The sequence below is a fragment of the Protopterus annectens genome, chromosome 14.part0 (assembly GCF_019279795.1).
Source record: "Protopterus annectens isolate FY-2018-M chromosome 14.part0, PAN1.0, whole genome shotgun sequence".
NCBI lineage: Eukaryota > Metazoa > Chordata > Ceratodontiformes > Protopteridae > Protopterus > Protopterus annectens.
In genome coordinates, this window is record NC_056748.1 from 843,525,230 (window position 1) to 843,537,484 (window position 12,255).

Consider the following 12,255-nt stretch of genomic DNA (forward strand, 5'->3'; position numbering starts at 1 on the left):
TCTAAAAATGGACTAAAACTAAATGCTAAAAATGAAATATTGATGCATTTGTCCAACAGACCCCCCACCCAACTCCAGAATGAAAATATTATGAGGAACATTGAAACACGGGTAGACAACAATGTCTCCTTTGATTATCATGTGCAACAGAAAGATTTTCTGGCCACTGTTTGTCAAAGCATGGTCATTTTTTGCTGTAGTTTTGTAAATGCGAATGCATAGGCAGGTCAGTACAATCACTACCATTTTTTGGATTCAAAGTTTTAAACTTTTCATGTTGCCCTTTTCAGTTAGGGTTGAGAAATGTTAGCAGACATCAAACAAAATGGATTAAAATATACAAGGAACTTGGGGGTATCTGAACTTTAGCTGCATTCTTCCTACCTTGCTACTAAGTGTATCTAGGTTTATACATAATACCTTCTTCCATAGATCATTCTGCTTTACTTATTCCTTGTGTTTCCCACATAAACAGTGCAGATCGTTAATCACTGAGTATCTGCCCTCAAATGTATGTCTTCTACTGGTTAGTTGAATTTTATTGCTATGGTTTACATGGTATAACCTCGTGATCTGAATCAACTGAAGTGTTGTACCTTCATGTGTCATATATACTTGTTGTGGCCTAGTTTCACTTTGGATATGACTAGATGTGTTTGGGTAGTTTCTATTTATGGCTGCTAAATGTTACCATTCATGCATATAAATGTTCCTTTAAATAATCTGCATGAAAGTTAAACCAAGTGGATTTATAGTAAATATAGACAGCACCTGCTTTTATTAATAGAAAAAACAAAGTGTAAAAATGTGCTTTCTGATTTTCAGTGTTGTGCTATCAGTATGCCAATGGGAGTTGTAAATAATGTAAAAAATAGATTCGAATTTTGCAGAAAGTGAGTCTCCAAATTAAAATTGCATTTAGTTTTGTGAGAAACTCTTACTAGAGGCAATGCTGATTAACTCATACCAAAGATTATTTATTTGTTAAGTACTGTATTTGGTAGCTTGCTAGGATACCAAATTGTGTTTTTTTTTTAATTCACCATCCAACACCCCTTTTTTCCATTTTAACACATGGGGTCGGGGTGTCACTTCAACAGTGACAGTCATCTAGAACTAAGGTTTACACCACCGGGTGGCTAGCCCTGCCATGGTAGCTCTTCCATACCACACACTCACCTGCACACTCCCTGCTGTGGCAAATTTAGAGTGTCCAGTCCACCTAGGTTTCTGTCTTACTAGTTTGTATTCCTGAGTATATAAGTTAATATCATAGAACTCATTCCTAGTATCCTGTGCAAATATATCTTTGACGATAACTTTCTAGTCTATTTTCATCAATGTGTCATTTGCTAGTTTCTATTGACAAAGTCTACAAAGGAGGATTTATTTATGACTGAGTTTGATTTTGCTGTTAGATTAAAGATTATGATCAGTGTTAAGCATAAAGATTCTGTGTTTATCAGTATGCAGTGTGTTATTGCCATCTGTAGTTGAATTTTTTATTAGTTGTTCTTAATTAATTTGATTGGCATGCAATCCCTGTAAAATTTGTGTATGTAGCTGTAAATCCTGCTCATTACAACTCTATTCTGCTTGGCCCTGTTCTTGGAATCGTATATGTTTAGCATCTGTGCACACATGTCCAGGAATAGGTGTGAAGTGACCATAAGTATGTGGTGGTTTTCTGTGTTCTATGGAACAGTTCTGTGGTGGTCATATGTAGTTATCTGTCAAGAGTGCAGATTTGTGTTCTGTAGCTGCATGTTCTGCTATAACAACTGTGGATATGTTGTGCCACATAAAAAGGGGGGAAAAGAGGTAAGGCAGGCCACAGATTGCAGCAAACCTCAGAGGCTGCATTGCATTTAGGCATCTGAGAGAGCACGGTGACAGAGGTATGGGACAGTAATAGCCCAGAAGAGCAAGCTAGTTATCTTTCACAGCCATTGCTTACATGTCCCCTTCAGTGTCAGCTCTGCTGGTTGATTAGTAGTCCTTCCCTAGCCTTTTCCTTTTACATGTTACATGGGGAATCTTTATGTCCAGTGAGTTTGCTTAACAAGATTTCTGGTTGCAGCTGGGAACATGAATCACATTTCAGCTGTGATATCCATCTGTGCCTACCCCTGTCAAGAAGTCATATTCCTGATATTTAGTCTTTTTTTTTTTTTTAAAGTACTGTATCTGGTTTTACAGTTTCTGAGTGGCCACGGTGGTACAGCAGTTAGCGTACCCACCTCACAACAAGAGGTTCTCCGGTTCGATCCTTGGCTGGGGTGCCTTCTGTGCAGAGTCTGCATGTCGTCCCTGTGGTCGCGTGGGTTTCCTCCGGGTGCTCCGGTTTCCTCCCACATCTCAAAGACATACTGTAGGTGGATTGGACACTCTAAATTGGCCCTAGGCGTGAGTGTGTGCATGTGTGTGCCTTCTGTGGAAGGTTGGGTGCTGGGCTGGCAACTCAACACCGTAAAACTCCACTGCCAATCATGAGCGGGACAGGTGATCTGCTGTGGCGACCCCTAACTGGGAAAAGCTGAAAGAAAAAGATCATCATCTGGTTTTACAGTTTCTCAAGCTAATCATTCAACATACTGATGACTTAAACAAACAAGCAGGTTATTACAAACTCACCTGTATTTGCTGAAGGGAAGTTACAAGGTTGGCTTGTTCAGTTTCAAGAAATGAGCCCATGCACATTATAAGTAATATCCAGCAAGGCCATTGACACAATTAGAAGATTCCTGTCTGAACTGTTACAAATCAGTACTACCCTAACGCATTTAATGGGCTGATTTAATGTAACAATTAAGGAAAGCCTTGGCTGTCCTCTCTGGTCACTTTCATGAAGTAGATGCGGTTCTAAGGATACACGTCATGAACTGGCTGCAAGTAAAGCCACAGTGGAGCTTTCAAGAACCAGCTTGCATGACATGGAGGACCAGGGCAAAAGGAAGAGCTTGTAATTTACAGGTATCCCAAAGAGAGGTGAGATAAATTGTCTGCAGCACGTGTACAATAAAAGCATGGAGTGGGTGACACTTTCAGCTGAGAAAAGTCATACATGAGAGGATGTACAGACAAATTCTCCTGTGACATCTAAGGCTGAAAAATGCCCAGACCTATGTTAGTTAAACTGGAAAATTTTCTCAAAAAGGGAAGAAATCTATTTTGCTCTCTGGTGTCCTGAAAAAAATGGTCAAAATGGGGAGGAAAGGATCGACTGTGATCGGGACTGTTTTGCTGACGCTTCCATAAGTGGAGTAGCGTTTTTGCTGGGAATCCATTTTTGTAGGAAGGGTCTTTGGAGATTTTACAATTTCTTTACCATGTCCAACTTAAAATCCTTCTCCCAGGAGAAGCAGTTGCTTTTCTTCTCTGTGAAGCCTTTAACAAGCTAACAGCAATGGTAGATGGAGGAAATGGAAAGAATTTTTTTTTGTGGAGCAGTGAAATATTTCCCCTTTTCTGTCCTAAGCTGCTAGATAAATTGAATGTTACTCAATCAAGGAGGCGAGAGTCAAAAATGAGATTGGTGTTACAACTATACAAAAAATGTCCCTGTTTCTTTTCTTCTCTTTGCATAAGAGCTAACTGAAGCTAAAAGCAGCTTTCCCTCCAAATGATGTCGAATATATATGTGGCTGTTCTAATTGAGGTGAGCTTGTGCTCATTGTTATGAATTTGATAGTTAAACTGTTGTAATGTTTATCGTATAAATAGCAATGTTTGCGGTGATTTATCACTTCTCTACAGACACATTTTTTTAAATTTTATTTATACTTTTGTTGACTGGGTTAGTCCCACTAGACTAGTAGCCTTGTTTCACGTCAGACCTATGGTAGTGTATATGCTACTATGGGAAATTTGGCTAGAGCATCAGGGAACATCCACTACACTTTCTGATAGGTGCCATAGGATCTTTTACAATCACCTGAGCTATGACCAGCTCAAGCAGATGGGGTTGTGGTTTAATGTCTCATCTGAAGGACAGCACACTCAGGAGAGTAGCTCTTCACTGACTAATGAAAGCCAAGTGACCAAGTCATAATGTTACTTGCAAATGCAAACGAAATTAGTTTATGTATTTTTTTTTCTCTCATTCTATACAGTATCACAAGAGTGGGAAGGGTATTAAATATTTCTGAGTAACAGTACAAAGAACTGCTGAATGTAGTACAGATAACTGACTGCATAAGGGATGTACACTCGCGATGAAGTCTAATGAACAAGAATTGCATGTAAATTCACAAAATACTTAACTGCACTGAGAACACCTTGTACAGGTTACAGATTCTCTGTAGAATCTGGTTACTTTGCTAGATGTGTTAGATAAATTCTTCCAGTTATTAAAGTTTACGGAATTTCCAACTTTTTTTTTTTTTTTTTTAAATAGTAGGTACCAATACAACTGAAATGGGTCTTTGGTGTGGGTTGTGCAAAAACAACTGTTTATAAACTTAAATGCTTCTAGTTTTATACATCAGAGCTACATTTGTTTCTTAGAACATTTTTGCAGATAGTAAAATGAAGCAATAATATACACAATGACTAGAATTGATAAACAAATCGCCCACATTGGAGTGCTTATAAGCAGCCATGTGACAGGTATGGGATTCAAACAGAGCGCTTAGTGCATATCTAAACCATAGTTTCATAGGTTTATATCAAGCTAATGACTACCAAGGTCTTTACAAGCCTTGCTGTGCAACCCAGCCCAGTTTTGTCTCTGAGATCCTTGGATGCCTGTATGGTGGGGTATGTTAGTAAAGAAGTAGCTAAGAGTTATGTGTGTGGGGGAATTGTTAGTTACAATTTAATTTACTTACTGTAGACCTCTGTGCATCACAGATGCAGGGTCCAGATTTGGGGTGAATTTGCAATTTCCCATCTAATGATCAACATTTTTTTTAAACCATGAATGATTTAGGATTGTGAGACACAGTGCTTGTTTACTTGATTATGAATCTCAACCAGAGTAGTTATGCTGTGAGCATATCTCACAAAATTGTGATGGTTGGTGCAGAGGATTAGAGCTCTGACTTGCTAGTGAGCTGTGATAGTTAGTGCAGAGGATTAGAGCTCTGACTTGTTTGTGAGCTGTGATGGTTAGTGCAGAGGATTAGAGCTCCGACTTGCTAGTGAGCTGATTCTATTTTAAATATAGTTGGCACCGAAGTTAATGCTGTGAGCTGTAGTCCCTGTGGTACAGGGTTTGATTCCCTTATCCCTCATTTGCCTACTGTATGACCTTGAGCATGTCACTTAACCAGACTTTGTTCTAGATTTGCCCCTGAAAAGGGACTATGTGCCCAGTTGGCCTACCTGGTTAACAAATGGGTATTATTGGTATTAGGGATTGGCATAGTGGTAAAAACATTTACTTTACAGACACAAGTAACAATGTTTGATTCTCACCTTTGAGGTGAAATAGGTGAAACTTAATATGTCCCACAAGGGCAGCTACCCTAGTACTTCTAAAGCTATGGTAAATATCTAATGATGGTGTTAACTAGAGGTTTGTAACTTTTTACTTGCAAGTATGTTAGGGTGAGCAGGACAACTTCCAGATAATGGAACAAAACAGTGCTGCAGTTTGCGATTAATTAACTGATAGCTCATAAGTTTAAAATCTCTCTTTTTTAACATTTGATGGATGCCAAATTCCCTTGCTATAGCTCTGGCATTAATAATACTTGGAATAAGGCAAGCTGTTACATCATATTCTGGCTTCTCTAGCTCAGGTGTGTTGCTGTTTTCCTTGTTCCTTTAGTGGTATTTAACCACCTTCTTAGAAACACATGGGTTAGAGTCCAAAAGAACTTTGTCATTGAATAATCTGCTATGCCAAGCTAATATCCAAGCCCAAGTCCAAAACCTAGGGCACTGAAAGCCCCATTTTAATGTGCAGCAATGAGGATTACTAGAGACATGCACCAAATTTCAAGAGAGTGACCGAGTTTGCTTTTGCTAAAAAGTATCAGTGTGGTAACTTGGCAAGGGTCACCAATGTACAACACTGAAACAATGTAAGTTCATAGGTTGGTACTAGGCTATCAGCCCTAGGGCCTATATAGGCCTAGCCATAACAATTCCCTGGCTATTTCTTCCCACACTATTTACTTCCCTAAACCCCTGTCTAGCAGGGCGACTGACGCGATTCCCGGGGTGAATTTCCTTTCTCCCATCCAGTCATCTAGGTTCCTTTTGAAAAGGGTTAAAGAGGTGCTCTGCTTGACATGTATGAGCAGTCTATTCCAGAGTCTGGGGAGTCTCTAGGTCAGGAATTTATCCCTCCAGCATGTTTTGTTTATTGTGATGACAAGGTTTAGATCCCTGGGTGTGGCTCTGAGGGATTGGGAATTCTTTAAGTGTAGCATGTCCAACAGCTCTGGGTTTGACATGGCCTTGTATGTTAAGCAGAGATCACCTCTGAGTAGATGATATGCGACAGAGTATAGCTGGAGTTTTTTTAAGGTGGTCAGCATAGGGCATCTGCTTTAGGCCTGTGATTCTTTTAATGAGGTATTTCTGCAGCCTTTCCAGTTGTTGCAGATGTCTTGAGAGGTGCATACCAAATGGGGCATTGTATTCTGTAATAGGTCTAATGAGGGATGGGTACAGTGGGACAATGACTTCCCTTTTTTGGATGAAAAGCGCTTAGTGATGAGGTGTGCCACATAGAAGGATTTTCTGACTGTTGTGGCGATGTGGTTATTGAAGGAGAGACCACTGTCCATCTGTGTCCCTAAGTCTCTTATCACACTTTCGGTGCTTAGTGTACTGCCACCTATGTGGTAATTCATGGGTACATGTTTTTCCCAAAGGGGATAACTATACATTTCTTGGCATTGAGCTTGAGCCCAAGGCTCTGGCACCAAGCATCTGTTTCTGTAAGGCCCTTTTGTAGAGTGTCCACATCATTTGGGGATTCAGTAATGGCTCCCAGTTTGCAGTCATCTGCAAACTTTGTTAGCCAGAGCACCTTAGTGTTGGCCTGTACTTCAGAGAAGTAGATGCCAAACAAGAGCGGTCCCAGGACTGAACCCTGAGATACTCCACTTGTCACTTGTCTGGAGCTGGATTAGGAGTCAGCTACTGTTACAGTGTGGGTTCTGTCAGTAAGCCAGTTGGCAACCCATTTAGTGATGTAGGGATTAATGCCCAGCTTAGTAAGCCTATCTATGATTCCAGAGTGAGGGATGGTGTCAAAGGCCTTGGCAAGGTCAAGATAGGCTGTGTGGACTGCCTTACCCTCGTTCATGGCTCTGGAGACTGATTTGAAGAAGTCAATCAGGTTCAGGAGACAGAATCGGCCCTTCACGAACCCAAACTGGGAGGGGTCCAGTGTTTGAAGGTTTGCAAATGTCTTTGTTTATAAGTTCCATGGCCTTGCAGATCAGGCTCGTCAGACTGATGGGGCGGTAGTTCCTGGTATCCAAGGTGGATCCCCCCTTGTGGAGTGGGATAACTGTAGCTGTGTGCCACTCAGTGGGCACAACGCCTGAGGTGAGGCTATGATTAAACATGACACTTAAGTGAGGTGCCAGTTCATTTTGTAGTTCATGTAATACACAGCCCAGGATGTCATCTGGTCCCATGGATGCTGTATTCTTAGCTTTGAAAAGTGTGTTTTTTACCTGTGTAGCCATTATTACCAGAATTTGGCAATCTTCCAGTATTGATATAGGTCATTTAGGGGGTGAGAGGGGGGTGAAGTTGGCACTGAATTGATCTGCCAGGATATTGGCAATATCCTTGGGATCAGTATATTTAATGCCATTCTGTTGTTGGCCACCTTGTTGCCAGGCAGACAGACACTGGATCCCCTATGAATGACACCAGAAGCTTAGCCAGTTGTTGAAGTCAGTCATTTTGTCCTTATATTGTGCCTATTGAATTCATTGCTTAGAGTCAGAGTAGCAGCTGCTCCACCTGTTGGTGGGAAAAGATAGTCAAGGCAGTAACTGGGGAAGAGTGAGACTGCCTGCAGTTCCAAGTTCTAAATACAGCTGGAGCTGTACTGCACACTCAGGGAGCCATGGGGGTTAAGGACCATGCACATACTCTTGAGTGGTGTGTGATCCATCCCTGTACTTCAGTAGGAATGGCTTGGAAAAACTTTCAAGTTAACAAGGGATGGAGATCACTTGCAAAGTCTTGAAAGATATCAGTGGAGTGAATTCCTTAGTGAGCAGGTGGCCCCTCTGGCTTTCCTACTGCCTTCGAGTGAGAGAATGCAGGCATGATTGCTATACAGACCATTCTGCCTGCATTTACCCAGTTTGTCCTACAAGTGGAACACTGTACTACTTTTGTCTACGGTGTTTCAAGTGCACTCATGTAGTTAAAAAAATAACATCATCATCATCTAAAGGATTCCTCCCATTTTCAACCCATCTTAATATTCCTCACCTTAGAAGAAATTCTTGAGAAAATCATGCAGACTCAATTAACAGGTTATATTCAACACTCCCACCTTCTCATCAAAAAGCAGCATGAATTTGATGGGGGGGGGGGGGTCAGAGCTCATTGACCATTTTACAAAGACAACCTTAATGGAGCAGTCATCATGGACTTGATTAAGGCCTTTGACCTTGTAGACCACTCACTGCTGCTTGACAAACTGACTGACATAAGTGTTGAGTCCATTTCATGGTTGAAAACTTTTCTCTCACCAACAGAATTTATAATGTTAGACTAGGTTATCATATTTCCAGTGTAGCTCCTCTCATCAGATGAGTCCCAACAGGGCAACATACTAGCAGCCTTATTCTTCAGCAGTTTTATCAGTAACCTCTTTCATGACTTATACTGTCTGCACAACTTTTATCTTGTGTGTAGAAAACATGGATATTTTCATTCAACTCAGTCAGCTCCCACTTACAATGGCAAAATCAGCTCCAAACTGACCTTGACTCCTTCAGTAAGTGATATATTCAATCCAGACTTCTACTGAACTCCTCCAAACTAAAGCCAGACTTATTTGCTTATTTGTTGACATTTGATTACTGGGAAAGTCCGACTGGGTACAAATAATTTTTAGTGGAGGCCTGGGGAAAAAAGCTCCAAAGTATTACAAAACATTATCAACAATTATTTTACAATCTACAAAAATAATACAAAATCATCTACAGTTTAAATAATTATAACAAATTAGACATAATATGAAAACATTGTTAAGAATAGATACAAGTTATATGACAATGATTTAATATTTAGAGAAGTTTTTATACAGTTTACAGAGAAATAAAAGGTAAGTTAGTGTAATACAAACAGTTACTGCAATATGAAGTGAGAGGAAAAGCAGGCTTATAGTATATTTAAAGAGAAAAATAGTGGAGAGAAATTGATAGGATAGAAGTAAGGAAGTGAGTGAAGAAGGTTCAGAAAGGAGGTGTACAGAATTAACAGATACATGTTCACATTTAGGGATATAGTTTATCCTCATGTTCACCAAGAACAGAGCCAGATTTTGACTAGTAAGTCTTTTGGAGTGATTTTGAAAGAGGTAAGGGAAGGTATTTACCTGAAGTATAACAATTAAGGAGTTCTAGGCCTTAGCAACATGGCACAATTAAAGGCCATGCCCAACAGATTTCATATGTTTGTGGACATACACAAGATCTTTGTCATTTGATAGTAATGACCAAATGTGAACATAGTTGTGTAGAATTCTATTTAGTGCTGGACAAGCAGATGGATGCTGGATAATGTTATAGGTGATAAGCAGCTGTGTATGTGTTAGTTGATGGGGTAGTTCTAAGCAATTTAGGCTTTTAGTGCTATATAGTGATGGGTTCTTAAAGGGATAGTTACTGCAAATTTAGGGACTTTGTTATAACATTGTTTTGAAGTTTTGATTTTTGTGATGCCTGAAGGTTAGTAAGGATAGGAGCACTATAAAAGAAGTGTGAGGAGAAGAGTAGTAGTGGCAAATGTAGCTTAAACTGTGTTGATGAGAGTTTTTTTGGCTTTTTTTTGGTTGGTTTTTTAGCATCCCTAGTTTTGATGATTTTTCTATGCATTTTTTGTATGTGCAGGTCGAATTTAAGGGTAGTATCCACTATCATCCCTAATAATTTGCTAGGAGAAGTGACTTCAATGGTTGTATTATCAAGAGAGAGGACTTTAAATTTTGTTTTTTTCATGGGACAGGGATTTGGGGAACAAGTAGTAGTTTTTAGGATTGAGCAACAGTTGTGAGATACAAAGCCAAGTTTCTGTTATTGTTAGAGAGTGTTGGTGGGAATGTTAAAGAAGAGGGGACCAAGGATATAGCCGTGTGGTACACCATTGATGACTGGTAGGTAGGTAGGGAGTGAGGGTGGAGTGCAATTTTACTGACTGATACCTATTGGACAGATAGCTTTTGAACCATAGAAGGGGGGACTTAGAGAGACTTGTAGTCATCGATATTTTCCAAAAGTTAGCTAAAGCTCTCAAGATATTACAGACTAAACAAATCCAAATTTAAACTACCACTTCCTTCAAGTATCTTGCAGTTTGGTTATACCCATTTCTTAATGCTCACTATCACATTAGAAAACCAAATGGGAAGACTAAATTCTCTCATCTTCTGTGCTAGGAGAATCTCAGCATGCCAATCAGCCCCAGGAAGAGCTGCAATAGTCCAGTTAGAATATGGGTGATTTATAATTGCTGCAACATCTAAGAAAAGCACTACTACCCTTTAAACCATCTCCAGTAATGCACTACTGGAAACTATACCAGGCATACATCTCAACCTTACAGATTTTCACAGTGTGTCCAGATTTTTGCCTCATATTTTTGGTTTATTCCTCATAACATTTTGTTTTTCTGGCAACTCAATGGCAAAATATAGAGAACTGAAGTAAAAAAAATAATGGCAGACATTTGACTTTTATACTTTATGCTCTTCAAAAAATTCATGCTAATGAAAAACATGTTATTCTATCAACTTTCTAAGTAAGATTAATATTTAAAAAGTGCCCCTTTGTTTGGGTCTTTGTCCCCTATTATTTATGGCTTTGTCCAGATTTCTTGCTCTAAGAGGTATGCCTCCATGAACATCACTGCTTCACACTTTCTAAGGCTAACTGTCTTTTAATAAAACAGAAACCAAACCTACTGCTTGCTTCACTGCTCTACACTAAACCCTAAATCTTTCTCACCTCTTGCAGAGAAGCTCCTCACTAAAACGTTTTCTAACAATATCGGAAGTCTTTTATAATCTTCTTCAAAACTACTAACATTATTAATCAACGTAAACTGCTCTAACCATACATTCTCTACTCTTAGACCAACACTTCCATCTCACAGCAATTCAGACCTCAGTTCAAGAGAATTTCCAAGCAGCCAACGCCAAGGAGAATTCCCAGACAGCCAAGCCAAGTGTCCGAGTCTTCAGACAAGTCACTTTATTTTAACCTCAGGTACTCTTGTCTACACCATTGTCTTTCATCATGTTTCTTTTGTGCACAGTGACAATATAGGTAGATCAATAATTTCCAAATGTCTTGTAAGCTGTATTAGCAGTCCTGCTCTTTGAATAAATACAAACATTTTGATGTAGAAGCCCCATAGGTTTATGTAGGAAACAATAGCATGTTTCCCAGTAATAAGTAGACCTGGAGGAAGAAACAATTAGAAATAACTAAATATATTTTTTCCTCTCTCAGAATCATGTTTGCCTTTTCATGTATATCCATTTTATCTATGTATCTTATACTTCATTTTTACAGGTAAACTAGAAGTAAATTCATCAGAAAGAAAAAAAAAAAAACTTTAGCAATTCACAGCAGAGTGCAACTCTAGGTGTGCATATGGATATACTTTCATTGGATTGACAAACATATAGCAGCCATAAGCGGCCAGAGGAATTCTAGCATTTTCACAACAAAACAACAATAATAGTGGATAAGAAAAAAAGGCATGTAGTGGGGATGTTTTTCTTAGGTTTTACAGACAAAAATCACACATACTCTGGTCTAAATATCACTGTAGTACAAATTGGAAGAACTGATATTATCACAGAGGCATTTGGAGAGCTAAGATTCAGGATACAAGGAATCTTGCACACTGTTAGGTTCTGGTGGCTGACTTGTGATAAAGTGTGGTCAGACCTACTTTAGCTGCATTGGAGGCTGTGGAACAGGGGTTGGGTAATCCAGAAATTGAAGTAACTGGATGGATCAATATGAGGCTGTGTTAACTGCATCAGGCTAAAAACAAAGACTTTTATTTGCCTTTGGGTGCATTTTTTGGTACCAG